The following is a 27,398-nucleotide window of genomic DNA, read 5'->3' as shown; positions in this document are numbered from 1 at the left end:
TGTGAACCAAAAGAAGGACTTCAGTATAACTGCTATTTCTATAAACTGTTTTGTTTGGGGTTTTTTAAAAATCATACTCCAGTGAGAATTACTCATAATTCCAATTAATTTCCTGAATAAATTTTATGAAAAAAGATACCATATTTTCTGGCGTATAAGATGACTTTTTAACCCATGAAAATCTTCTCAAAAGTTGGGGGTTGTCTTATACGCCGAGTCGTCTTATACGCCGGAAAATACTATTCACCTCTCTGATCTTTTCTGCTGGACAGCGGGATTGCTGGGTGAATGAAGGTAGGCGATGGTGACCTGTGGTTAAGCGGCCAACAGCGAACGTGTGATAGGGGAAACTCTCGTCAGATCATGGGGCGGCTGCTGCAGCCGCCGCCATTGCTCTCTCTAGGACTGGTCATGCTGGTGCTTCCAATATTGGCTGTCAGGTCCCCGACGAGAGGAGGGGCAGGTGGTCCCCAGAGGCGCGCCGCTCAACAGTAGGAAGGGAGCACCTTTACTCCCGCCGAGGCACCGCCTGACCTGCGCCGACCAGAAGAATCGCTTGCCCAGTCACGGAGTGCGGAACTGAGAGCAGCAGCACACCAAGTGAGAGAGCTCAGAGGAAAGAAGGCGAGGCACCCATTTGGCGGGGAAGGAGCAAAGCTGGGCAAATCACAGAGCAGGCGGAGCAGGGAAATGTTACAGGGGAAAAGGGGGCGGGGTTTAAAAGGCGAGGCGGGTGGGACGTGGGCCTGGAGACATTCTGTTAGAAGTAACGAAGGAGCCTCCGGGCGCTTTCTGGATCGGATTGTTCAAACTGAGGGTGCCGCTACAGTCCTCGTGTTTCCCAGGGTTGCCTGTCATGCCAGAGGTATTCCCTGTAGCCCCAGATTCTTTAGCTCCCCACTTTCCTTAATTCAGGCAAATTTTGTGCTCTGTGGAGAAACATTAATATGCAAATGCCATTTGTTTAACCACGCAAAACTCGGGGGAAACCTTGGTATTTGGGAACGGAAAGGCTTAAGACTTTTCATTTCTGTTTTATGCACAGGCTGGGAGGGTCACAAAGTTTACCTCTTTTATTTTAGCAACATCATGGCACTTATAAAAAAGGGTACTAACGCTAAACGACTTGTTAATATGCAGATTGTGTGCCAGGAAGTGAAATATTGAGTTATTAGCCCAAACCCTATAATTTAACAGAAAAAGTAGGGGGTCGTCTTATACGCCGGGTCGTCTTATACGCCGGAAAATACGGTAAGTGATCATTTCCCCACAATTTGTAATACAGAAATAAAGCTAGATATATCCTATTGAGATTTTAAGAAATAAAATATATTTCTATTATTTGAAATATTTACTTGCACATTTCTGAAAAACAGAAGAACTGCCCACACTCAGTTTAACTTTCCTGCTGACAGAAAACTCTGTATCATCATTATCCATAAATAGAGCTGAAGCAAATCATGTACAAAATGTAGTATTAATAATTAAAAATGAGCCGTAAGTAATTCTAAAAAAAATTGTTAATAGCCACCAAAGAGTTGATTTCATAAATCCTTGTAAAAGGATCCTTTTTACAGGAAAAGGTTACTTGGCGAAGATTTCCAAAAAAATATCACTGATATCTCTGTTTTTAAATCTGACCATAAGTACTTTTTGATAGATAATTCTTTTTGTTCAATATTCAAGGTACACAAAATACAACAAATGCATATAGATCATAAATAACAAATTATTTTCATTTGCAATCTGTACTTATAAAAAGATATGACAATTTTTCCTCAGTTTTTTAAAAAAATAAAAATACAGGAAATGGATTGGGATTGCTTTTATTTTAAAAAATTGTAAAGTAGCATAGGTGGTTCCTTTAAATATTTTAAACATTTTTAAAAGTCTTAATACAGAGCCAAGTACCTTTAACCACAGAGGGTCCCCACCATTCTCATTCTCATTCCCGCCACCAGTCCATCCTAGTGCACCCATGGACCATGCAATGGATTTAATGGAAGCAAAATATCCATTTTCATTCTTACTAAGAATGAAGTCTTCACTGTTCTCAACATAATTAATTGTGACCTATCCTTCTTCAGACACATCATCAAAGTCCAACTCTTCAGAAAAGGGTCTAAAGCTGGGAAAGGTGGAAAGAAGAAGAAGAGGATAACCAGCAGCAAGATAGATGGACTCAGTACAGTGGTGATGACTGCACCATTGGGAGACTTGAAAGAACAGATTAGGGATAGATTGTCATGGAGAAAATCTATCTATGTGGTCATTAGCAGTTGAAAACAATTTGACAGCACATAAACAATCAGTTTACACCAAAGCATGTAGCTAATTCAGAAACAATGCCAATAAAAATTCTGTACCTAAAAGCAATGGCAAGTCCTGGTCCAAGGCTGCAAGCACCCACTCCCCTTAAATATTGTTGTACACTGCCAGTCCTAACAATGACAACAACAATGCAATTTTCAATGGATTAAGAAATAGGAAGAAATTACCTCCATATATCAGAACATTCTGGTAAAAAATCTTTTGGTTCTAATACTAAATTACTGTAAATACAAAATAAGTTCATGAATGGGACTCCTTTGCAAGGGTTTAATATCTGTAAAATGGTATTCTTAAAATTATTGCAAAAATAGCAATTAATTGGCATTTCCAAACAGAATAAAAATTGGATTTAATAAGTGTCGTTTGATCAAAATTTTGTACCCTGAGGCATGGAGTTTCTGGAATGGCTTTGAACTGGGTATGATTCCAGTAGTCAAGAGAGTTCATAGAAAATTGGGTGCTCTACTTTTGAGTACAAATTGTTTATGTTGGGTGTATTATAACTGGATTTATGTAGTCTCTGTCCTCACACGCTGCTTTTCTGCAGGTAACAAAGGACAGAAATTGGTATGCCTATCTTTGAAAAATATGCAATGCTTTCTACAGGGCTGAATGAAATAAGAAATGCTGTGCTATAGGGCTGAGTCTAGGCAAGTTTTTATTTTAAAATAGTAGAGGGAAAATTGAGGACAAACTATACTGAAAGAATCATTTCTTGTGTCATGCACCAGAGGGCAATCTTTTCAAAATACAAAAAGATGCAGATATTCTAAATTGAAAGCTATAGACCAAAATAAATTAAAGTCTCAGAGAAATGTTAATACACAAAAAGAAAAATAAACCTTCCTGTCTTAAATTATTGTGGGTTTTATCTTTTGTTTACAGCCAATGATATTTTGCAAAACCTACTGATTTGTTTTCTGCATTTCTCACAGTCTCAGACAGGGCTTTTTTTCTCATAGAACGCTCAGAACGGAGTTCCGGCACCTTTTTTGGATGGAACCTTGTAGGGTAGACAAGGTGGGTTGTATGACATGTGTGAGTTCCGGCACCTTTTTCTTTTACAAAAAAAGCACTGGTCTCAGATATATGATTGTCTCTGTACATGCACATTTCTGTAGTAATACCATTACAAATGTGTACTTTTGTGGAAATCACAAAAGAGAAAAACATATCATATGTCATTAATATATTGGTTTTTTTTTTTCTTCTTGTCTTTAAAACATAGTAAATGAAAAGAACCATTTGAATTGAGATGCTCTGTTTGGGAGTGGGGAAGAGGCCTTTGACTCTGAAATGAACAACAAAGTTCAAAGTTCGCCTCCCTGTGTGTTAGAGCCACCTTTTTGAAGCAAGCAGTCGGGATGTTTTGTGATGCAGCAGTGTGGAAATGCAGAAATATCTAAGATAGCAATCGTTCAGAGAAGGATGATTGACAGCGAACTTGGAAGGAGTTTGAAGTTAGGCAGAAGAAAATATATGGTCTTAGTTTACATGAGAGCTATCTACTCTCTGGAGTGAGCAGGTGAATTAGCAGGATTTGGTAAATCACAAAAACACTAATTGCAACATTAAGTAAATATTATAACTGCAATCTAGAAAAAAGTCAGAAAGTAATTTGTCATGACAACAAAGCATATTTGCCTTAAGGCAGGTTAACTCCATATTTTAAATTGCAATGTGCAAAATACAGGTCACAGGATTAATTGTTCTCCTTGCACATACTTTGAGAATATGTTAATCGTCTTATGATTTTAGATATTTATATCTATTGAGTATAAGATGCCACTTCTAATTAGCTTGATGCTCTCATTCTCTGAAAGCCAAGTGTGAACAGAAATAAAATATAACCAGAGAGATTGGCCTTTTTACCTTTATATGCAAATTTGCCATGAGATTGCTGCTTTTTCCTCTTTGTTTTCCAGATCTCTGGCAATTTGCAATATGTTTCTAGAAGTACCAGTCTGGGGGAATCTTGCTTGGCTTACCATCTTGCCAGTGGTAGTATTGTATTAATATTATTTTCTGGAGAACATACCAAAAACCTGCTCTTTTGGAAGAAAAAGTCTCACTTAATCCCTCAAAACTCACCAGTTTCTAAAAGCTCTCCTTCACAAAAAAGACATGCTTCTTTCTGGGATTTTTTGCTATTTTTTAATAATTGTTTTCTTAACCATTTATTTTTTTAAAAAAAAACCCTAAGCATTATTTTTAAAATAGTAAATTTGTCTGAAAGGAAAGCTTGATTTTTTCCAAAGTAATTTATCTTAAATATGGGATTGTTACCCTGGATTTTGTAAAAATATGTTAACAAACATAGTGCTTGTTCTGTTGTCTTTTCTTTTTGTAGGATGGTTGTTTAAAATTCAGGATAATTTTTCTTGGGGTAAATATGGAAATTGATAATGCATGCTTTAAGTAGACTTACTTTTTCTTATTCCATATATAGTTATGTATGTACATAGCCATCTGAATATACCTCTGTGTTGGAATATTTACACATCAACCTGGTAGTTGATAAACAAGACATAATATAAACCAGAATTTATTATTATTTCACAGAGAAATTCTGCTTGAAATTACACATTTTTATAATCTTAATTTTTAAATTTAAGAATGTCCACAATTGTCTAAGTTACAGTACTGTCACCAGTCATTTTTCAGTCTGAAGTATATATCAGGATTAAGTATACATTTTTGGGGGGGCATTGGAGTCAGTGTTGACTTTTGACTACTCCCTGCAGTTCTCTTGGCAAGATTTCAGAAGTGGTTCTGATTACTTGCTTCCTAGGGCTGAAAGAGAGTGACTGGCCCAAGGTCACTCAGCTGTTGTCGTTTTTCCCCCCTAAGGTGGAATACAACTCATGTCCTCCTGGTTTCTAACTTAGTGCCTTAATCACTACTTAAGATTGGCTATCTAGAAACACATTACCATAATCCAAACAATTTTTAAAAGCTTCAAAGCATCTCTGTGTACAACGTCAGCCATCAGCCTTAAGTTTCCCAGTCAAGGAGCAAGGAAGGCAGATTTTCTTATTTCTGCAAATAAGTGACCTTCAGATTTTCTTGACTTAACCATTCTCCCCTTGAGAAAGCTGAAAATCAAGCAATTGGTAAAGCTGAAATACACATTTTCATAATGGTTTTCTACTTAGTCTTGTCTAGACAGTAACTATTTTATTGTTGCATTCTTAGTATGTCTTAGAAACATTGCTTTGTAAATGCTGTATACAAAAGGACCCTATTTTGGGTCCTTTTAGCAAGAGTGGCAATTTATGTACAGTATGTTAAAATACTATAAGTACATATTAAATGTATATTTTAAAAATACCGTATATACTTGAGTATAAGCCGACTCGAGTATAAGCCGAGACCCCAAATTTCACCCCCAAAAACTGGAAAAAGTTGTTGACTCGAGTATAAGCCGATCCGCCGTTCTGCAAGCCTCTGCCGCCAGCAGAGGCTCGATCCGCCATTTTGCAAGCCTGAATACACAGGAATACCCTGTGTGGCCTTGGCTCTCCGGGAAGCCCTGGCTGTCCGCTTCCTCGCTCCACGTGCGTTCCCCGGGCAAATCGCGGTGCCCAGCAGGCGAGGAAACACGCCTGCTCCAGTCGCCCCCCCTTCCCTCAGGAGACGCGAAGCAAGTGACCGCCCAGAGCTTACCGAGGACTTGCTTCGGTGCTTCCAGGATCGCGCGCACCTCTCCCAAGCCGCCGCCCGGAGACCTGCCGAAGTTTGGGGAGGTTTGGGGAGGTGCGCGCGCACCTCCCCAAACCTCCCCAAACGTCGGCAGGTCTCCGTTCCTCTGTGCCCTGCCTGCCTGCTTCTTTCCACAGCGGAAAGAAGCAGGCTGGCAGGGGGCGGAGGAACGGAGACCCGGCGACGTTTGGGGAGGTTTGGGCGCCTCCCCAAACATCCCCAAACGTCGCCGGGTCTCCGTTCCTCTGTGCCCTGCCTGCCTGCTTCTTTCCACAGCGGAAAGAAGCAGGCTGGCAGGGGGCGGAGGAACGGAGACCCGGCGACGTTTGGGGAGGTTTGGGCGCCTCCCCAAACATCCCCAAACGTCGCCGGGTCTCCGTTCCTCTGTGCCCTGCCTGCCTGCTTCTTTCCACAGCGGAAAGAAGCAGGCTGGCAGGGGGCGGAGGAACGGAGACCCGGCGACGTTTGGGGAGGTTTGGGCGCCTCCCCAAACATCCCCAAACGTCGCCGGGTCTCCGTTCCTCTGTGCCCTGCCTGCCTGCTTCTTTCCACAGCGGAAAGAAGCAGGCTGGCAGGGGGCGGAGGAACGGAGACCCGGCGACGTTTGGGGAGGTTTGGGCGCCTCCCCAAACATCCCCAAACGTCGCCGGGTCTCCGTTCCTCTGTGCCCTGCCTGCCTGCTTCTTTCCACAGCGGAAAGAAGCAGGCTGGCAGGGGGCGGAGGAACGGAGACCCGGCGACGTTTGGGGAGGTTTGGGCGCCTCCCCAAACATCCCCAAACGTCGCCGGGTCTCCGTTCCTCTGTGCCCTGCCTGCCTGCTTCTTTCCACAGCGGAAAGAAGCAGGCTGGCAGGGGGCGGAGGAACGGAGACCCGGCGACGTTTGGGGAGGTTTGGGCGCCTCCCCAAACATCCCCAAACGTCGCCGGGTCTCCGTTCCTCTGTGCCCTGCCTGCCTGCTTCTTTCCACAGCGGAAAGAAGCAGGCTGGCAGGGGGCGGAGGAACGGAGACCCGGCGACGTTTGGGGAGGTTTGGGCGCCTCCCCAAACATCCCCAAACGTCGCCGGGTCTCCGTTCCTCTGTGCCCTGCCTGCCTGCTTCCTTCCACAGCGGAAAGAAGCAGGCTGGCAGGGGGTGGAGGAACGGAGACCCGGCGACGTTTGGGGAGGTTTGGGCGCCTCCCCAAACATCCCCAAACGTCGCCGGGTCTCCGTTCCTCTGTGCCCTGCCTGCCTGCTTCTTTCCACAGCGGAAAGAAGCAGGCTGGCAGGGGGCGGAGGAACGGAGACCCGGCGACGTTTGGGGAGGTTTGGGCGCCTCCCCAAACATCCCCAAACGTCGCCGGGTCTCCGTTCCTCTGTGCCCTGCCTGCCTGCTTCTTTCCACAGCGGAAAGAAGCAGGCTGGCAGGGGGCGGAGGAACGGAGACCCGGCGACATTTGGGGAGGTTTGGGCGCCTCCCCAAACATCCCCAAACGTCGCCGGGTCTCCGTTCCTCTGTGCCCTGCCTGCCTGCTTCTTTCCACAGCGGAAAGAAGCAGGCTGGCAGGGGGCGGAGGAACGGAGACCCGGCGACGTTTGGGGAGGTTTGGGCGCCTCCCCAAACCTCCCCAAACCTCGGCAGGTCTCCGTTTCTCCGCGCAGACCTGCCGACCTTTGGGGAGGTTTGGGCGCCTCCCCAAACCTCCCCAAACCTCGGCAGGTCTGCGCGGAGGAACGGAGACCTGCCGAGGTTTGGGGAGGCGCCCAAACCTCCCCAAACAGGAACGGAGACCTGCCGAGGTTTGGGGAGGTTTGGGGAGGCGCCCAAACCTCCCCAAACAGGAACGGAGACCTGCCGAGGTTTGGGGAGGTTTGGGGAGGCGCCCAAACCTCCCCAAACGTCGGCAGGTCTGCGCGGAGGAACGGAGACCTGCCGAGGTTTGGGGAGGTTTGGGGAGGCGCCCAAACCTCCCCAAACAGGAACGGAGACCTGCCGAGGTTTGGGGAGGTTTGGGGAGGCGCCCAAACCTCCCCAAACGTCGGCAGGTCTGCGCGGAGGAACGGAGACCTGCCGAGGTTTGGGGAGGTTTGGGGAGGCGCCCAAACCTCCCCAAACAGGAACGGAGACCTGCCGAGGTTTGGGGAGGTTTGGGGAGGCGCCCAAACCTCCCCAAACGTCGGCAGGTCTGCGCGGAGGAACGGAGACCTGCCGAGGTTTGGGGAGGTTTGGGGAGGCGCCCAAACCTCCCCAAACAGGAACGGAGACCTGCCGAGGTTTGGGGAGGTTTGGGGAGGCGCCCAAACCTCCCCAAACGTCGGCAGGTCTGCGCGGAGGAACGGAGACCTGCCGAGGTTTGGGGAGGTTTGGGGAGGCGCCCAAACCTCCCCAAACAGGAACGGAGACCTGCCGAGGTTTGGGGAGGTTTGGGGAGGCGCCCAAACCTCCCCAAACGTCGGCAGGTCTGCGCGGAGGAACGGAGACCTGCCGAGGTTTGGGGAGGTTTGGGGAGGCGCCCAAACCTCCCCAAACAGGAACGGAGACCTGCCGAGGTTTGGGGAGGCGCCCAAACCTCCCCAAACGTCGGCAGGTCTGCGCGGAGGAACGGAGACCTGCCGAGGTTTGGGGAGGTTTGGGGAGGCGCCCAAACCTCCCCAAACAGGAACGGAGACCTGCCGAGGTTTGGGGAGGTTTGGGGAGGCGCCCAAACCTCCCCAAACGTCGGCAGGTCTCCGTTCCTCCGCGCAGTTTTTTTTGTTGACTGGAGTATAAGCCGAAGTGGAATTTTTCAGCCCAAAAAGTGGGCTGAAAAATTCGGCTTATACTCAAGTATATACGGTACCCTAAAAGCAATCCCGTATCCGATCTGAAACCTACTCTCTTAGCTTTTGTTCTTAAAATGGACAATGAGATGTCTCAGAGCAGTTCATAAAGTTAGTAGCACCTCATGCTTATGTTCTCAGCTTCTGATAAAGGAAGTCTGACTGTTGCTAGGTTAAAGAAAAACACTAGATGAACTGAATCAACATAAGAGAAAAAACTGCTATTTCTTTCTTAGGGGATAGTTAAATACTATTTTTAATAAGGCAAAGTTAAATTTAGTAGGGGAGAAGAGTAACTTCAACTTCAATGCCATCCTCAACTATCTAGTGCTTTTCTTTACAGCATCAGAGCTTCTATCCACTTATATAAGGTTTGTTTATTCCATGAAGTCATACTAGGATTTAATTTCCCTTTACAACATTTCCCAAGGAAGAACTTTGTAAATAAATTGGCAGCAAATACTTGCTTTTCACTGAATTGAATGAGATAGAAACTGTGGTTTTCATTTCATTATTGTAGCTAAATTTCCTCTCAGAGGAATCTAGAAGAGATAAGAAAAAAGAGTGGGGCTATATTATCAATTATTGAAAGAACTAGAGTAATAATGTTTGCTCTATACCAGGGTCCACAACCCCCGGTCCATGGACCAGTGCCGGGCTGCAGCATGCCAGCAACCAGTCCATACAAACAAGCAAAGCTCCAGCCGTGGGATGGAGGCAGCACACAAAACCACACACTCTCCAGTCCGTTGAAAAACCTTTCTCCACAGAACCAGTCCCTGGTGCCCAAAAGGTTGGGACCTCTGCTCTACACCATTCTTCTCTATTTCATTATACTTTTTTTTCAGGAATTAGAAATTTGGAATGAAAATCAAAGATACCTGGCAATCTATCCAATGAGTCTTGGCTCAGCCTCTAAGCTGAATTCCCATGAACTGTGACATTGATTACTGTGCATCAGCTTGTATTATCCTCCTTTTCAGTGAAGCATACCATAATTTTCCTATATAGCAAAGTAAAGAAATACCAGCCTACATTTTAGTGCTTTTTTGCTTATGCAGCATATCTTGGCTTTTCTGTTTAATACTTAATGCTGATGTCCTGAAAGAAGTGAGAGTTGGTTGTTTCCCTTTTCTTTTTGGCTACCAATGTATTTTCTTTAGAATAATAAAGTTCATGAACAACTTCCTGTGTTAAAGACATTCCCATAAGTACTTATGAGTGATATTGAGTACAGAAATGTTGGCATGAGATTTCTTGCTAAAGCAGTGAAGCGTTTGTATCGTATAGTGTTGGTAGCATCATAATTATGCATTTATTCAGCTAAAGAGAGCATTGTGTTCAAACAATGGGGAAATTGGAGTTCTTCAACTTAAGTTGAAGCTAAGAATTTGCTTCAGTTTAGTGCCTAATTTTAAGTTTAAGTTTATTGAATTTATATACCGCCCTTTTCCCGTAGGACTCAGGGCGGTTTACAAGGTATTTAAAAACGTCAATACAATACAAAAGTTAAAAACAATTAAAATGAACTCAGTTGCAGCATTTTCTCTTCAAACTAGGATTCTGGGCAGTTAATAGTACAGATAAAATAGACAAGAAGATAACATCAGAAACTTCTTGGTCTGCCAATTTCCCCCTGTACCACTTCCCTTACAAACACTCTGTTCAAGAGGTTTCTAATTGCATTTCAGTGACATATAGGTAGTCCTCAACTTATAACCTTTTGTAGTTACAACAGCACTTTAAAAAGTGACTTAGGACCATTTTTCACATTTCTGACTTTTGCACCGTCCCCATGGTCACCATCCCCATGGCCTATGCAGCTAGGGAGAGGACACGAAGCTGGTTCCAGGCGGTTATATCTGCTTCTTTGAGTGAGGGTAATTTCCCCACCATCTTGAAGGAGGCGGTGGTGAGACCCCTCCTCAAGAAGCCTGCCTTGGACCCAGCTGTGTTGAACAACTTTTGTCCAGTCTCCAACCTTCGCTTTCTTGCGAAGGTTGTTGAGAGTGTGGTGGCGCATCAGCTCCCTCTGGTCCTGGATGAAGCGGATTATCTGGACCCGTACCAATCGGGTTTCAGGCCCGGGTACAGCACAGAGACGGCATTGGTCGCTCTGGTGAATGATCTCTGGAGGGCCCGGGATAGGGGATGTTCCTCTGTCCTAGTCCTATTAGACCTCTTAGCGGCTTTCGATACCATCGACCATGGTATCCTGCTGTGGCGTCTCAGGGGATTGGGAGTGGGAGGCACGGTTCTTCGGTGGTTCTCCTCCTATCTCCTGGGATGTTCGCAGTTGGTGTTGGCAGGGGGGAAGAGATCGGCCCCTAGGTCTCTCGTTTGTGGAGTTCCTCAGGGGTCGGTTCTCTCGCCTCTCCTGTTTAACATCTACATGAAACCGCTGGGTGAGATCATTCGTGGTTTTGGAGTTGGGTATCATCAATACGCTGATGATACCCAACTTTTTATTTCGACCCCAAACCACCCCAGTGATGCACTCGCTGTGATGTCCCGTTGCCTGGAGGCGGTTCGGGTCTGGATGGGGAGGAACAGACTTCAACTCAACCCTGACAAGACTGAGTGGCTGTACATTCCGGCATCCCGGGACATTCAAAATGTTCCATCGCTTTTTATGGGGGGTGAGTCTTTACCCCCCGTGGATAGGGCCCGCAACTTGGGAGTCCTCCTAGATTCACGGCTTACCTTAGAAGATCATATAGTAGCCGTGACTAGGGGGGCTTTCGCTCAGGTTCGCCTGGTGCGTCAGTTGCAGCCCTATCTAGACCGGGATGCTCTGTGTACGGTCACTCATGCGCTCGTGACCTCTCGTCTTGACTATTGCAATGCTCTCTACATGGGGCTTCCCTTGAAGACCACTCGGAGGCTCCAACTGGTACAGAATGCGGCCGCGAGAGTTGTCTTGGGAGTTTCCTGGTACTCCCATGTTACACCTTTGCTCCGCGAGCTGCATTGGTTACCAGTTGTCTTCTGGGTGAGGTTCAAGGTTTTAGTGATGGTTTTTAAGTCCTTACATGGCATGGGTCCGGAATACCTCGGGGACCACCTGCTGCCGGCGTCAACACCCCTCTGCCCTGTGCGTTCCCACAGAGAGGGCCTCCTCAGGGTGCCTCCGGTCAGAGAATGCCGGCTGGTGGCCCCCAGGGGGAGGGCATTAATTTAATTCTTTTTTTAACTTTTGTACTTTTGTATTTTTATTATATGCCCTGTTCACCGCCCTGAGTCCTTCGGGAGAAGGGCGGTATAAAAATCCAATAAAACTAAACTAAACTAAAACTAAACATGATCAAAATTTGGATACTTGAAAACTGGTGTGTATTTCTGATAGTTGCAATGTCCCAGGGTTATGTGATCCCTTTTGCGACCTTCTGACAAGCAAAGTCAACAGGGAACACATAATAACTCAGGCATAAAAGGTGGTAAAATGGGGCAAAACTCACTTAACAACCACCTTGCCTAGCAACAGAAATTTTGGACTCGTCACTGTAAGTTGAGGACTACCTGAATAAGATGGTGATTGAAATTCTCACATAGCACAGGGATTAAGTGAAATTGTCCTCTTCCTGGCAATGTTAGTTGTAACTCAGAATAATTATTAGTTGCCAATCACTATTTTTCCATCAAGAAATTCAATGGCTAAGTTCATTGACTGATTATGTACCATCAGATTGTTTTTAACAGCCAGATTGATAGACAGATAGACAGGCAGATAGATATAATTAGGTTTTCTCTGTGACAATCTATCCGTGATTGTCATGAAGACCTGCTTTTTCAGGTCTTCCAGTAGTGCACTCATTGCTACTATAATAACACATCCATGTTGCTGTTAGTTATCCTCCTTTACACCTTTTGCAGCATTAGAGCTTTCTCCAAAGAGTTAGGACTTCTCATAATATGTCTGAAGGAGACAGATTGAGACTGATTATTTCTGCGTTGAGTGAGAACTCTGGGTTGATTTGTTTGATGGTTATTTGTTTCTTTTCTTGGCTATCCAGAATCTTCTCCAATATCAAGGTTTAAAAGCATCAGTATTCTTCTTATTCTGCTTCTTTAAAGTCCAACTTTCATTTCCATATAGTATCACAGGGAATACCATGGCTTGCATGAGTCTGATCTTTAAAAGTAGCATTACTTATAAAGCAATAGCATGGCAAAGCTAACAATCTTTTAAGAACAGCATCTCCACATTAGAAATTAGGAAGCATGCTTTATAGAGATACTGTGATATTATTCTAAACAAACAGGATTCCATTTAATCTTTACTTCAATAAATCAGAAAATTGAATTTGTTCCTCTAGCTACTAGGACAAGGAGGAAGTTTGTTTTAGTATTTTTCTGATCTGAAATAAATGGACAATTTTCACATCCTAACAAAATATTAGAGTTAACTTACCATTTTTATCATTTCACATTCTCTCTGTAAAGAATTTAGAGGCAAAGAGCCAAAATATACAAACAAAAAGGCTCTGAATTATAAAATGCTTACATATGTGGGATACCACGGTACATCAGGACACATAGGTAAAACTGTTCTAGCATAACTAAATAATAATTTATAATCATTCATTTATTTAGAGGTATTCCTGAACAAGAGGAGATTGTCCCAGAAATTGGAAATATAGTCTTTAGAGTTTTAATTTTAGATGGTTACGAGTTTAGTTCAAATGTTGAACATTTCCTTTCATTAGCTATCTATAGCTCATTTATCTGAAGCAAATGCCTAACTTAGCCATTGAACAATACCTGGATTATTCATCTCATCCACTATAGTTTAAGAAAACAAGATTTTGCATAGCTTGGGATAATAGGAACCTCAATTTAGTAACTGACTACCTTAATGTAATGACCCTTTTCCTCCAAAAGCTGTTTTGAATCCAACCCAAACTAAAGCAAAGGAAACTAATTTTGACTGTAATGGCTACAGGCATAATGAGATTATGCTGACAAAATTCTGTCATTTTTTTTCTAAATTGTTATGTATTCACTTTAAAAATTCATCTGCTGCTTGCAGAAGAAAAGAATGGCATCTTCATGAACCTTATATATTTAGTATTGTCCCCTCCCCCCAAAAAAATCTGGCTATTATAATAAAAGGTATTATATAGTTTCTGGGTAACAATCTAGAATATAAACATTCAGGCCAGGTTTTCTCCCCATTTAGTTTTACCAAATAAGCACATTAGGAAACCACAGAGTAAAATACATTTGAGTAGCAGCAGCTCATATGGGAAGCCAGAGAAGAGGACTGTGCAAGGGTGTTTAGGCTGATCAGTTCAACAAGGACCCACAATTTCATATTCAATTACCTTAGGCACATTGGCATTTCCTTTTTAAAATATATGTGAATAACTTAGTGAACTCCGGAAAATAACTGAATTTATTTTTCAGAAAGATAGAGCATGCCTTGCTCAACATGAATATTTATTATATGATAACTATGAGCACAAAAAATGCCTTGCACGTATAGAGGTAATTGAGCCATAGCGGATCTAATACCAAGAGAAGGAAGGTTCCTACACTACTCTAATTACTGGTACTCTAATTTTAAGCCCAAAATTTTACACTGGAGTTGTTTTACAAATTCAGTTGTGAGACCTTCACGTTTTTCGGCCTGATAAGTGTTGTTTCATAAGGTTGTAAGTCCCGTTTTCTTCTCCCCTATCATCTAAAGAAACCACCAGGCAGCTGTAGGAGTTCCAGCTATCTATTGTGGCAAAGATAAATTATCTGGAGCTTTACTCCACTGTGAATGTGTTCTTAAATAGTGAGAGAAAAGGGCAATGAAAAAAAAAAGAAAAATGTTTCAGTAACTGCTGCTGAGTAAACCTGGATAGTTTAGAGCACAGGTCTGCAACCCGCAGCTCCGGAGCCGCATGTGGCTCTTTCAGCCGTCTCCTGCGGCTCGCAGTCCTCTGACGTGCAGTCCAAAAAAAAAGTGGGACTAAAAAAGTTCAACCAATCAATTCAAATATGCAGGGTAGGTGCATATCTCGCCTTGGCTCCACTCTTCAGTCAAACCCTGTTCTGCACATGCGTGCATGTATGCACATGTGCACACATTTTTTGCGGCTCCCAGATTTTACTTTTGTGAGGGAACCGGTTCCGAGTGGCTCTTTCACCGTTTCAGGTTGCTGATCCCTGGTTTAGAGTATATGATACTTTGCGATTCCGGATCTATCTGTCCTATAGCTCAGCTTAATGATTTCATTGTCAACTAGTATTCAAATGTTAGTGCTATTTGTTGGAATTTCTGCATCCACGTCAAAACAAATTCTGCTAAATGACAATTTTATCATGAACTCAATGGCTAGTCTTATGTAATTAAGAATTAGCTTTTAATAAGCAGGTTTTGAAAATTATACAAGCAAATCTGAATCTACATAATACAGCATATATGTTTAACTTATTCCCCCCCCATCCTAATGTAGAAACATTAAGACGGCCATTTTACTACATGATTACTGTTATCATGCTTTTCCTCCATAAAACTGTCCATTAAACTTGTCCCTGAAGCATTATTGTCCCTCCTCCGGACTCTCTTTCCTGAGTCAACCACTGTTACCACCTGTCCTCCCTTGGATTCTTTCCCTACTCCCTTCCTGCCAACAAAAACAGTAAATTTATCTCTTTTGTAGCCATTCCCCACTGTATGCAGTATGGTTGTTTTTCAAAGGTGAGAACAAATTAACCCATTCATTGATTAGTGAAAAAACAATTGTAAGAATTTCCTCTTCCTTCTAACTGTTGGTCATGAAACTGCAGAAGCAAAAAGGAACAAGTTTTTTCATCCAGTTTCATTCATTGATTAAAAGGACCCTATCTAAGGAAAGATAAATATTCGCTTGTGTTTTCCTTCCCTCATGTGTCTTTTGTCTTTTCCTTTAACTTTATAGTACTGTATAACCCTTATTTAATTAATATGAGGTGTTTTGAAGCACATTAACTATATGTACTATAGAATAAACATACCAAAAAGAGACAGCAATACATGTTTCTGATTCAATGTGACTGATTCAATCAAGACCTGCAAGTGTATTGGGCTACTTTCTCTGCCCAGAATCTCCCATCGGGATATCCATGAAGCTACTGGGCAACTGGGAAATCCTGGTATGTGGATTTATGGTGTTCATACAACACCTCTGGGAAAGATCCCACCTAACAAAATACAACCTACTTCTGAATAAAGACTGTTTGCTTTTTAATCCCCAAATCCATAAATTCAGTTCAATCTTTTTGTCTTTCAACAAGAATTTCAAATGAGGCTTCTGTCTTTTAAAAAAGTTAACTCCCTAGAATATGAGTACATAGGACTTTAAGAATAGCAAGCAGCAGCTTTATTTGTACTTGGGATGCACTAACAATAAATACAGCTCCTGCAGCACTCGCTCGATAGGCAGCATATGGGTGGTTTGGGACAGTGGTGGGATTCAGTTGGTTCGCACCACTTCAGCAGAACCAGTAGCTAATTTTTTGTTGCCCAGGCCCAGAATGGATTTCCGGAAGCGGCATCTTCACAGAAAACCAGTTGTTCACATATTTGAGTCCCACCGCTGGTTTGGGACCAGCTGATGTTCTCAGCACATGCTCAGTGCATCTATTCCAAAATCTATAGACTTGCTTAAATTGATATGGTACAAGAGCCTTCAAGACAAGGTTATTTGCATGCCATAAGTATTATGCTTATCTTCTTTTGGGCTTGGTACATCACTTTACTTTTGATTTATATTTCCTCTCTACTTTCTAAATTTCTACAGTTTCCCTATGTGATTTCAGAGGTTTCTGTTTCTTCTCCATATTCTGAAGATTGCATTCAATATTAATATTTTGTATTTGCATTTTGGCCATTTCTCAACACATCTTTTGGTAACTTGCTGACATTAATAAACTCTATTACCACACAAACTTTATACTATATGTAAATATAAAATTTAATACAATTAACAGAAATATTTTGGAGGTTTTGCAACATCTGGCTTAATCATGAAACACACGAAACAATCATCCTTTTTTAAAAAATAACTTTATTAAGATTTTAAACGAGAGAGAAAAACTAAGAAATTAATTTTTAGAATAAAGAAGAGAAAGAAGAAAAAAGAAAACACGAAGACAAAAGTACAGGAAAAAAAGAATGAATGACAATATAAAGAAGTAATTTTTGGTTTTCTTTTACAGAAATTATACTGTACTTTACCTTTTTATTATAGTTAGAAACATTTCTATATAATCTATATATTTTTTCATAATAGTCAAAACCTTATATCTTTTCTGTTTCATGCAAAAAGTCTATACAAAATTTCCAGTCAGCACTAAATTTTAGTCAATGTCTTTTCTCTAATCAAAGATGTTCCTCTTAATCTATCATCCTGATGCTCTCTCCCTCTCCCCCTCACTCTCTCTCAACTCCAAAATGACTCAAAGTTATTGTTGATCACTGTTGCTGCAACAAACCTCCAGATCAATGTTATAATAGCAATAGCAACAGCACTTAGAATTATATACTGCTTCACAGTGCTTTACAGCCCTCTCTAGGTGGTTTACAGAGTCAGCATATTGCCCCTAACAATATGGGTCCTCATTTTACCGACCTTGGAAGGATGGAAGGCTGAGTCAACCTTGAAAATCGAACTGCCGAATTAGCTTGCAGTACTGCATTCTAAGGGACGCAGTGGCTCAGTGGGTTAGGACGCTGAGCTTGTCGATCAGAAGGTCGGCAGTTTGGCAGGTCGAATCCCGAGTGCCGCGTAACAGAGTGAGCGCCTGTTACTCGTCCCAGCTTCTGCCAACCTAGCAGTTCGAAAGCACGTAAAAATGTAAGTAGAAAAATAGGGACCACTACGGTGGGAAGGTAACAGCATTCCGTGCGCCTTTGGCGTCTAGTCATGCTGGCCACATGAACACAGAGATGTCCTCGGACCAGCACTGGCTCTTAGGCTTTGAAATGGAGATGAGCACCGGCCCCTAAAGTCAGAAACAACTAGCACGCATGTGCAGGGGAACCTTTACCTTTACCTTTTACTGCATTCTAACTACTGCGCCACCATGGCTCAATAATGCAGAAGATTCTCAAAAGTAACATAAAATTGAAACCTGAAGTTTTTCTGTTAGGATTACTAGATAAGGAATTGGAAAAAAATGTTTGGAATTTTGTTATTATATATGTTGACTCTACTTGGAAACTGCTTCTGGACTTTGTGCTTGAGACAGGAAAAAAAATGAGCTCTTGATATTGCTTTTTGCTAATATAGTTGTTGTTACAGAAATGGTTAATATTTGTTACTTTCCTAAAGTAAAAGTTAAGGATGTGAATGACGGCGAATATATGTGTCCCAGGATAATGTTGCAGGATCCAATCCCTGGGACCAGAAGGTTTTTAAGAATGTAATTCTATTGTACTTTATTGCACTAAAAAAAGTTGGAAGTCAATGCTTTTTTTCCTTTTCCCCTATATCTACACATTTCTTTTTCCTTTCTTTCCTTTTACCATTTCCTGACATCTTTATTTTAATCTGTATATAAGGATAATTTTAATAAAATTCTTGAAAAAAAGGAATAGCAATGAAGTCTATGTATTTCAGAGTGTTCTCTAAATAATACATTGCTGCCTGAAACACATTAGAAATAAAACACAATTTTGAAGTAACACATTGTCTGTTGTATTTTCTTTATAGTGTGTTTTGTCATTGTCTTAGTTTTAGTATTTCTTGCAATCAAGTCAGTATTATTTACTTTGCCTTGTCTTTGTAATAACTACTGCAGAAGCCTCTCTAAACCTTTGATGTTTCTGCCCAGCTATTTATGTAATTAATTTTCTTATGCCAAAAGAATACAAATGCTAACTTTCTCCTTCAGATATAATTAGTTTAGAGTAGTAAATCCTAAAAAAAACACATATTGAACCCAAACACTGGAGTTTCGTTCCCTAAATAGTATGTTGGAGTAAGTTAGCAGATTTAGCTTTGGAGGTTTTGCAACATGTCTCGTTTCCTGTGTGAATTCAAAAAAGCCAATTCTATTCATATATATGTGGAAAACTCCAGATTAATTTCTCTGGAAAAACACAACATGTGTAAGAACAAAATGTCCTGACCATTGAACCATGATACAAATTGAAGAGACTGCTCTGTCTAGCAGAAATGTTCCAGGGAAGACATATTATTTACAAGTTCTGTGTGCATGTGTCATGAATCTTCAAACCATCCTTACTCAATACTGGACTGCCTCTCTTCAGAGCTGCATATGGTCTATAGACCACCTTAACAATACTGTTAAATCATTCACTGGGTGGCACCCAAGAGCTTACTGACAGAATGGATTGAATTGCAGACACTCTCTAATACACACATTTAAACAATTTCCTCTGTCTTCAGTGAAATTATGCTAATATTTTAGTTAGGTTTCCTTAAGTCTGGAACTCAAATTAAGCTGTCTGTTTCATTTTTATGATAGCACTTGAAATCACTTGCAGACAAGGGGCTGTTGGATCCTGGGATTTATAGTAGCAATGCCACAAAAGGTGAAACACATCTTGGGGAAGAGGAAAGCAATATGTCAGGCCAGTGTTTTTAGGGCAATAAACTTTATGGCAGCATTAAGGGAATAGTTACAAATCAGGCTGATGGTGTTGATTTCATTGAGAATGAGTGTATTTACACTTTCAAGCTTTCCTTTAATAATAGCAAGTGTTTTTTATTTAATGGGTTTAGTGAAAGTAGATTTGGTCATATTACAAGGGTGACAAAATCTGGAGTTCTTTCCCCCTCCTTGCCCATCTTCCTACTTTATTTCCACAGGATAATTCCATAGCTGAGTCAAGATTTTATTATTTTACTGAGGTTTTATGAAGATGTTACAAAAATATTATGGTAAAGTAGTAAGAACATAGATGTATATAACATGCAACCTTATTTCCTAGAAATTTTTTAAATTAAATTTGGAAAAAAAGATTTTTCTTCTCAATGTTAGATTTGGGATTATCTGGTGAAATTGATTGGCATGAGATTCAGGACAACAAAAAGGAAATATTTCTTTATGTGATGCATCGTTATCTTGCAGAAATCAATTCCACAAGATGTAGTGATATGTAATGATTTGGAATAGCTTTAATTAGGATCATGAAACTATCAGTGTATGATCAGGCTGTTGATAGACTCTTACCACCATGCCCCAACTATTTAATGTGCTGTTTCTTCATATGGGGAAAAGATAGCAATCTACCCAAAGAATATAGCTTTCCTCAAATAATGCTATAATTTAATGAAATATTTACATCAACAGGATGAACTTGGAAATCAAAATGAGATTAATGGAAGATAGGTTAAGAAGGACATAGACAACCAATCTGCTTCAGAATTAGTTGCTGCGGAAACCAAGTGGGTAGTTTTATTTGCTTATTATTCTACAGTACTTTTTGTACCAGAATGCTTGATTGATCCCTTCAAGGTACTTACCTATTTATTTATTAAATTTATCTAATCACCCACATTATGTGACATAACCCAGGATGGTTCACAAACAGTAAAAAGTGTAAAAAGTATAAAAACCAACACAGAAACTCCTGGCAACCCCATGCTCAACACATTACTGCATGACTATGAACAACTTTATTGGATTCCAAACTCCCACTGTTTCAACCCTTGTGGGAAAAGTCAGGTCTTCAAGGTTTTTTTAAAGGCTATGACGGTAGGGACCTGCCAGGGTCAGATCTTAGGGGTAGGTCTATTAGCATTCTTAGGGACTTAAAACAGAGCATAGGTCATTCTTGCTTAAGAACCATCAGTTCAGCTTCCATATGAAATTATGACAGCACTAAACAAATGGTACTTATACCTGATTCCTGAAGTTATAACTGTTGTGGTGCCCCTGCAGTTATTTTATCACAATATGATGGCTTGACTAACACTTAAGACCACAGGGGTGTTTCAACTTCTCCCATCCACCTATCTATTCGCCATTGTTACCATTTTGGCCAACTTGCACATTTCCTCATCAGTGTTGGAAGTAGTGACACCAGAGCTAAAGTAGAGGGCTAGGAGTTTCAACAGACTCAGACGGCCACCATTCTTAAGCTTCTATTTCACCACACAGCAACAGAAATTTCAGTCCCAACTATTACGGTAACCCGAGGACTACCTATAAGAAAGAGGTACCCTTACATCACACAGTAATTTTCTTTTGATGGGGCTGTTGCAAGGATGGAATAGGACAGCATTCAAAGAGATGAATTTAAATCACGATATAACTCTAATTTATTCTAATTTTAGTTATAGGAAACAATTTTAATGTTACAGAATTGCTTTTGTAGATTGTCTCTCCTGATTTCCTTATATATTTGAACTGTTTTTATTGATAATTTTAATATTTTAATATTGTTGGATTTTTAGTAGTTTACTCCTTTTGAGTTTAAGCCTTGAACAATATTTAGAAAACAAAACAGTGAGATTATATCAGGCCTTGGTCATAATTATTTTAAGAAAGCATGAAAAATGTTTTCCAGCATCATTTTGTCCAAATGCTTACTGAAAATATCAACCAGCAAAGCCACATTAAAATGGATGCTACAGGTAAGAATATGTAAGAATTGTCACAAAGCTGTTTCTTCATCACATAGGGTAGCCCCTTTCAAAATTGTACCATCACCAAATGTATACAAAAGGAATCGTTTGAAAGTTTCTTCAAGTCAAATACAGTTCATGTCAAAAATGTACATGTTATGTTATTAGCTAATATGTGGATTGAAAGTTTCTCCCCAGAGTTTGCCCAAATCTGCTTGGACAAGTAGGGAAATCTTTCAGAGCTGATTTCTGGATATGTAAGATAAATGATAGAGGAGACGACAAAATGAATGAAAATTGCATCATTTCCCATTCCTCTTGTGAATGTTTTCAATCAAAAGAGGCTCTGTTGGAGAAAGACTCAACAAGAGTCTAACTGGATTACCATATTAGGGACTGAAAATAAGACCTGGTCTTATATATATTTTTTTTGCCTCCAAAAGAGGCATTAGGTCATATTTTCAGAAAATGTCTTATTTTTTCCCTGACACCTGCCTTACCTTGTGGTGGTGGCAGTGAAAGCCTTGTCACTTTTTCTGTGGCTGCTTGGGGCAGGCTGAGTGGCCCGCCACACCATGCTGCCATGAGGCAAGGCGGGTGTTGGGTGTGGGAGGCTTGGCTGTGGGGGTCCTGAGGTAAGTGGGTAAAGGGTGCATAGAGCAGTTCCCCCCACATGCCTTGCCTCATGGTGGCAGCAGCGGCGCAATGTGCCAAGTGGTGTCCTGCCACAAGTGGCCATAAGCAGCTGCAAAAGAGGTGGGGTGGTGGCCACACAGACTCCTGCTGGACAAGGCTGTTGGTGCCACTGCCACAAGGTGCAACAGTAATTGGTAGTGTGGGGTAGAAACATAATATTACTGATGTGGACAGATGTGTGTGAAACCATTTTTTTGCAAGATAATAAACATTGCACATATATAAATGAAACCATTTTACTAAATATCACAGAACATGAATAGGCCTGAAGTAGTGCACTGAATATTAACAACACAGAGGGAGCAAGGCACATCCATGAATGTTAATCAGTTTCCTGAATGTTTATACAAATGGTGCCTAGAAACATAACTATTTGTTTCTGTTACTAGGAAAGGAGGCAAGGAATGCCCCAAAATTACACTTGAGACACTTCTGAAGGAAACTAATATTCTTCATTAAAATCCAAAATCAGTAGACAGGGAGAAGAAAAATCTGTATATATTAGCCTCTAACTTTTTTCTACTCATTAAGTTATACACACTACTTACTATAAAATATATGTATTTCATATTTCATGTATATTCTACATTAGTTTCAAAACTGAGAAAACTTCTTTGATTATTGTGGCAAATAGAATTGCAAATATGAAAACAAAATTTTCAGTTGATTCTGTAAATGTGAGTCCTAAAGCATTTTGGCAAATGTGTAGCTAGCCTTCACAGTTTTTTATTTTTGGGTGGGGTGGGGTGGGGGAAAGAGAGCCCTTGATCCTAGATTATATGTTGCATTCCATGAGGTTCTGGGATCTATACAGCAACTCATTTGCTCCCAGAATAATGGCTGTGACAATGATCATCAGTATGATACTGTTCCATACCAAATTTTGCCTGTTGAAAACTGTTGCCTTTTCCATTTAATAGTAATCAATCAATCAGAATAGAGTTGGAAGGATCTTTGGGGTCTTCTAGTCCAATGCCCTGCTCAAGCAGGAGACCCTATACCATTTCAGACAAATGGCTGTCCAGTCTCTTCTTAAAAATCTCCAGTGATGAAGCACCCACAACTTCTGATTGCAAGCTGTTCCACTGGTTAATTGTTCTCACTGTCAGGAAGTTTCTCCTTAATTCCAGATTGCTTATTTCCTAATCCTTGATTAATTTCTATCCATTGTTTCTTGCCCTGCCTCCTGGTGCTTTGGAAAATAAGTCTTCTTTGGGGCAGCCCCTCCAAATACTGCTATCGTGTCACCCCTGGTCCTTCTTTTCTCTAGATTAGCCGAACCCAAATTCTGCAACTTTGTATGTTTTTGTCTTCAGGCTCTTGATCATCTTAGATGGTCTTCTTTCACTTTTTCCAAAGTCTCAACATCTTTTTTAACGTGGTGACCAAAACTGGATACAGTATTCCAGGGTATTCCAGTTGAGCATTACCTTATTCCTCTCTCTCAAGCAAGAAGCCAGAGAAAGATGTCCAACAATGCACTGAGAACCATCTTTTGTAGTACAAATATGCTTAAAAACATCAATATTTTTTTTCAGGATGTGTATGAATTAATAAACTGTTCCAAACTAATATCAATAAAGTCTCCTTAATGTTGAACTTTGCACTGAAAACCTTGGTAGTCGCAGACACACAGTTTTCTTGCCATCAGTAAGGAGTGAAATGTACTTATCTTTTTCCAGGATGACTAAACACTTTTGTTAATTGCAACATATTATTCACTAATTCATGATAAATTGATGACTGTGTAATTCATTATGCTGTTTTGCTGTAGTTGAACCCCGCATGATCCATTCATGCTCATTTCACTTTCTCCTTTGGTGCTACCAATTTCCTTATATTTTCCATCTTTTTAAATTCAGTCCCTATCACATTGTTTCAAATTGAAATTGTCTTCAGATTACAAAAGATTGCCCATAAGTGTTTTAATTCCAGCCTTCCTGAGTTTAGAAATAAATAACAAACATAAAATATGTATAAAACAAATGAGATCAAACTGCCATGGATCCTTCTCTTGGGTACTTGCATAATAATATAGTCCTCCATGGATATTTTACAGAAGCTTTTGAGTGAAAGATACTATAAGCTCTTGATAGTTAAACAGTAACAGTGGAAATGTTTCCAAAAGTTGATTTGCTTAACCTTGCCATTACATTACGTTACATATCTTCAGTCAGTAATATATTGGAATTAAACCTGTTTGAAATAAATTGATTGAAGGCAAGAGTCATGTTATATATGCTTTATTTATCATACTTTTTATTCTGTAGATAATGCCATAGTATTTATTTTAGGGTTTCCATAGAAGAGACTGTATAGAAAACTAGAACCACTGACACAATACCATTAAAAATATTATCCACTTTAGATCTACTTAAACCTGTCATATTCAGCAAACGGAGCACAGAAAGAACAGCTAGGAAATGTAAACACTTCTGCAGTACATTTATATTACTCCAAATAGCTTTCCAGTATGAAGTCTGCAATGAGCAGTTTCCATTAGATTTAACAGCTGGTTCTATTTGGCTATTGGAATAATTTTTCAAAAAGAATAAAGAATTTTTGGCAGTTGCTTTAAATAAATAACAGATTTCAATTAATCCTTTTTAACTCATTATTTACTACAGATTTTGGAGACATTCTCAAATTTGATATCAGTGGTTCTTTTCAATCAAGCAGTATTGAATTGTACAATATGCAACCATGATGCTGCATTTATCTTGGTTTTGAACCTGTAGCAGTTTTTAAGTTGGAAATATAGCACCACTTCAGGTTTATAGTGAATTGTAGAGATCAAGCAAACCTTTTGATGACATTAATGTATTTGAAATTAAATAGTAGGTAAGAATTGGGGATATTTAAGTTGGGAGCATCAATTCTTCCTTAGAAAGTAAAGTGAAATTATTATTAACAGTGAAAACAAAATGGAACTTAAAGTAATCTAAATTATGAAGTCTTTTATGTTATATAGTTTTTACTTAATGGTGTTTGTCATGACAATATGATACTACATAGCAACTATTCAGAATGAAGTATGGCATTTACATTCAAGTTCATTTATATTTCAATATTCATATTGCTTTCTGTTTATTATATCTATGTAACAATTCAGTAAAGAACATTAAAATAGGTACTGCTGTATCTTTGAATGGACACAGTTGAGAAAATATAAAAATGTCCAGATTCTTAAATCAACATATATCCCAAAGTTATATTAGCTGTTGATTTTTAATTTCTGTCTGTAGACCATATTCCAAAGAATTATATCTGGAGAGTAAGTAGCATGAGTTACTTGCTGAAGATGAAAAGGAGGGACAAACTGCCAACAGGATAACTTCCATTAGATATCAAATGCCCAAGCAAGAGGAACCATTTCATGAACTGAAGAGAAGAACTTACCATTAATCACAGGCAAGATTTATTTATTTATTTATTTTATTTATTTTATTTATTTATTTATTTATTTATTTTATTCCATTTATATCCCGCCCTTCTCCGAAGACTCAGGGCGGCTTACAAGCTTAGCAGTAGCCTTCATTCTATGTATATGCCTGCTTATTAGGGCTTTTGGGGCCCCCCAAGCGGCATTATTACAAAGTCAGCTTAATTGCCCCCAACAATCTGGGTCCTCATTTTACCTACCTCGGAAGGATGGAAAGCTGAGTCAACCTTGAGCCTGGTGGGATGCGAACCTGCACTAATTGCAGGCAGCTGGTGTTACTTAAGGAGGTATTAGCCCACTGCTCCACCATGGCTAGGTAACATCACTGGGCCTGGAGAATGTAGACTGAGAGTTTGATAGTGGAAGCCCAAGTGAGGAGCTTGAGTTTGTGGGTATGTTATTGAGGTTATGTAGGTTTGACAATGAGACCGCAGGATTGGTGTGTCAATTGTTATGTATGTGTGTGTGATAAGGTAGGTGATGGAGATAGTGGAAGAAGAAAGCATGCAAACCTGTCAGAGCATGAGCCTACTATTTGGAAGCACCCCTGCTTTAGGTGCTAGATTTAATAGCTGGATGTAGAACCATAGCTCAGTTTCTGTTTACTTAAACAGCTGTATCTTCTAACTATATTCTGCTCATCCTGTGAAGAAGAGATGTTTAGAGATCCCTCTCTTATAAAAAAAAGCAATCAAGGATACCAAGATCAGCTATAGCCAGTGAGAAGTTTTACATTATTAATTTTATTATTTTTATTCCACCTCTATTATTTTTATAACTAACTCAAGGCAGCAAACATACTGCCCAATACTCCTTCCTCCTATTATAGCCTACAGTTAAATCTTCACTGCCAGCTAATTGCTAAATATTTGAATCAAGGAAAGGGATTTGTATTGGAATCTTGAATAATACGTTCTATTCAGGTCATTCCACTTTTGAATCTTGAATGTTAATTAGATCTCATCTGATCAGCATACTTTTAAGAACAAACATTAATCTACAAGTTAAACTGAAAACAGTATTCTAAAGTTATTTAGTTGTTAATTCATACATATTTTTCTTCTAGCAATTTACAGTTATAATTGTAAAAAGATTTAAAAAACTATGAGGAAATTTTGCCCTAACTTTTTGATTCATAATTTTAAACATGATTTTAATGATGCAAGAGGATTGTAATCCACACTTTGGCAAATTACATTACAATCATCAACCTATTTCACTGCCGGGACTCCTAGTCTTCAATCACTGACATGGAATTGTAAAAAGCTCCCAGAATCATGATTAACATTAGCAGCAACAAAATAAACCTTGCCTGCCAGTTTGCCTAACATACCACCGCTGCTGTGGAGTATGTCCTGGAAATGATTCCCTTGACAAATCACAGACATTACAAAGAACTTAGTGGCATCTATGAAACCTCACAAAATCCTATAATTTTTTATGGAAAAGAAATATGCTTACACCCTGCCTCAAGAGTAAATTGACTTATATTTCTGTATCCTGTTAGCAAGAAAATGAATGTTCTGTCACTAGAACAATAATGATGTATGATTTTGTTTTTAATATAGTAAGTGCAGAAAGTTACTATTTTTATTGGTGGCAGTAGAACATGGTATTGAGGATACCTAAGTTTATTGCTATGTCAAGTAAGTCAGCAAGCATAGATCTGAAATTTAAAGTAATACTTCAAAGGATAAGGTTTGATGTAATGGCAGAAAACTTCAAGTAGTTAAATTTGCATTCATATGCCAACCAAATGAAATTGGACATCACTAGATGGAGTGCAAATAAGTATGAATCCAAGAATAATATTTAGATATAATATTGGAAAGAAATACTGAAATGGAAGACAACCAA

Source organism: Vipera ursinii (assembly GCF_947247035.1).
Source record: "Vipera ursinii genome assembly, chromosome: 3".
Taxonomy (NCBI): domain Eukaryota; kingdom Metazoa; phylum Chordata; class Lepidosauria; order Squamata; family Viperidae; genus Vipera; species Vipera ursinii.
The sequence above is the reverse complement of the archived record's forward strand: the minus strand, read 5'-3'. Positions refer to the sequence as shown.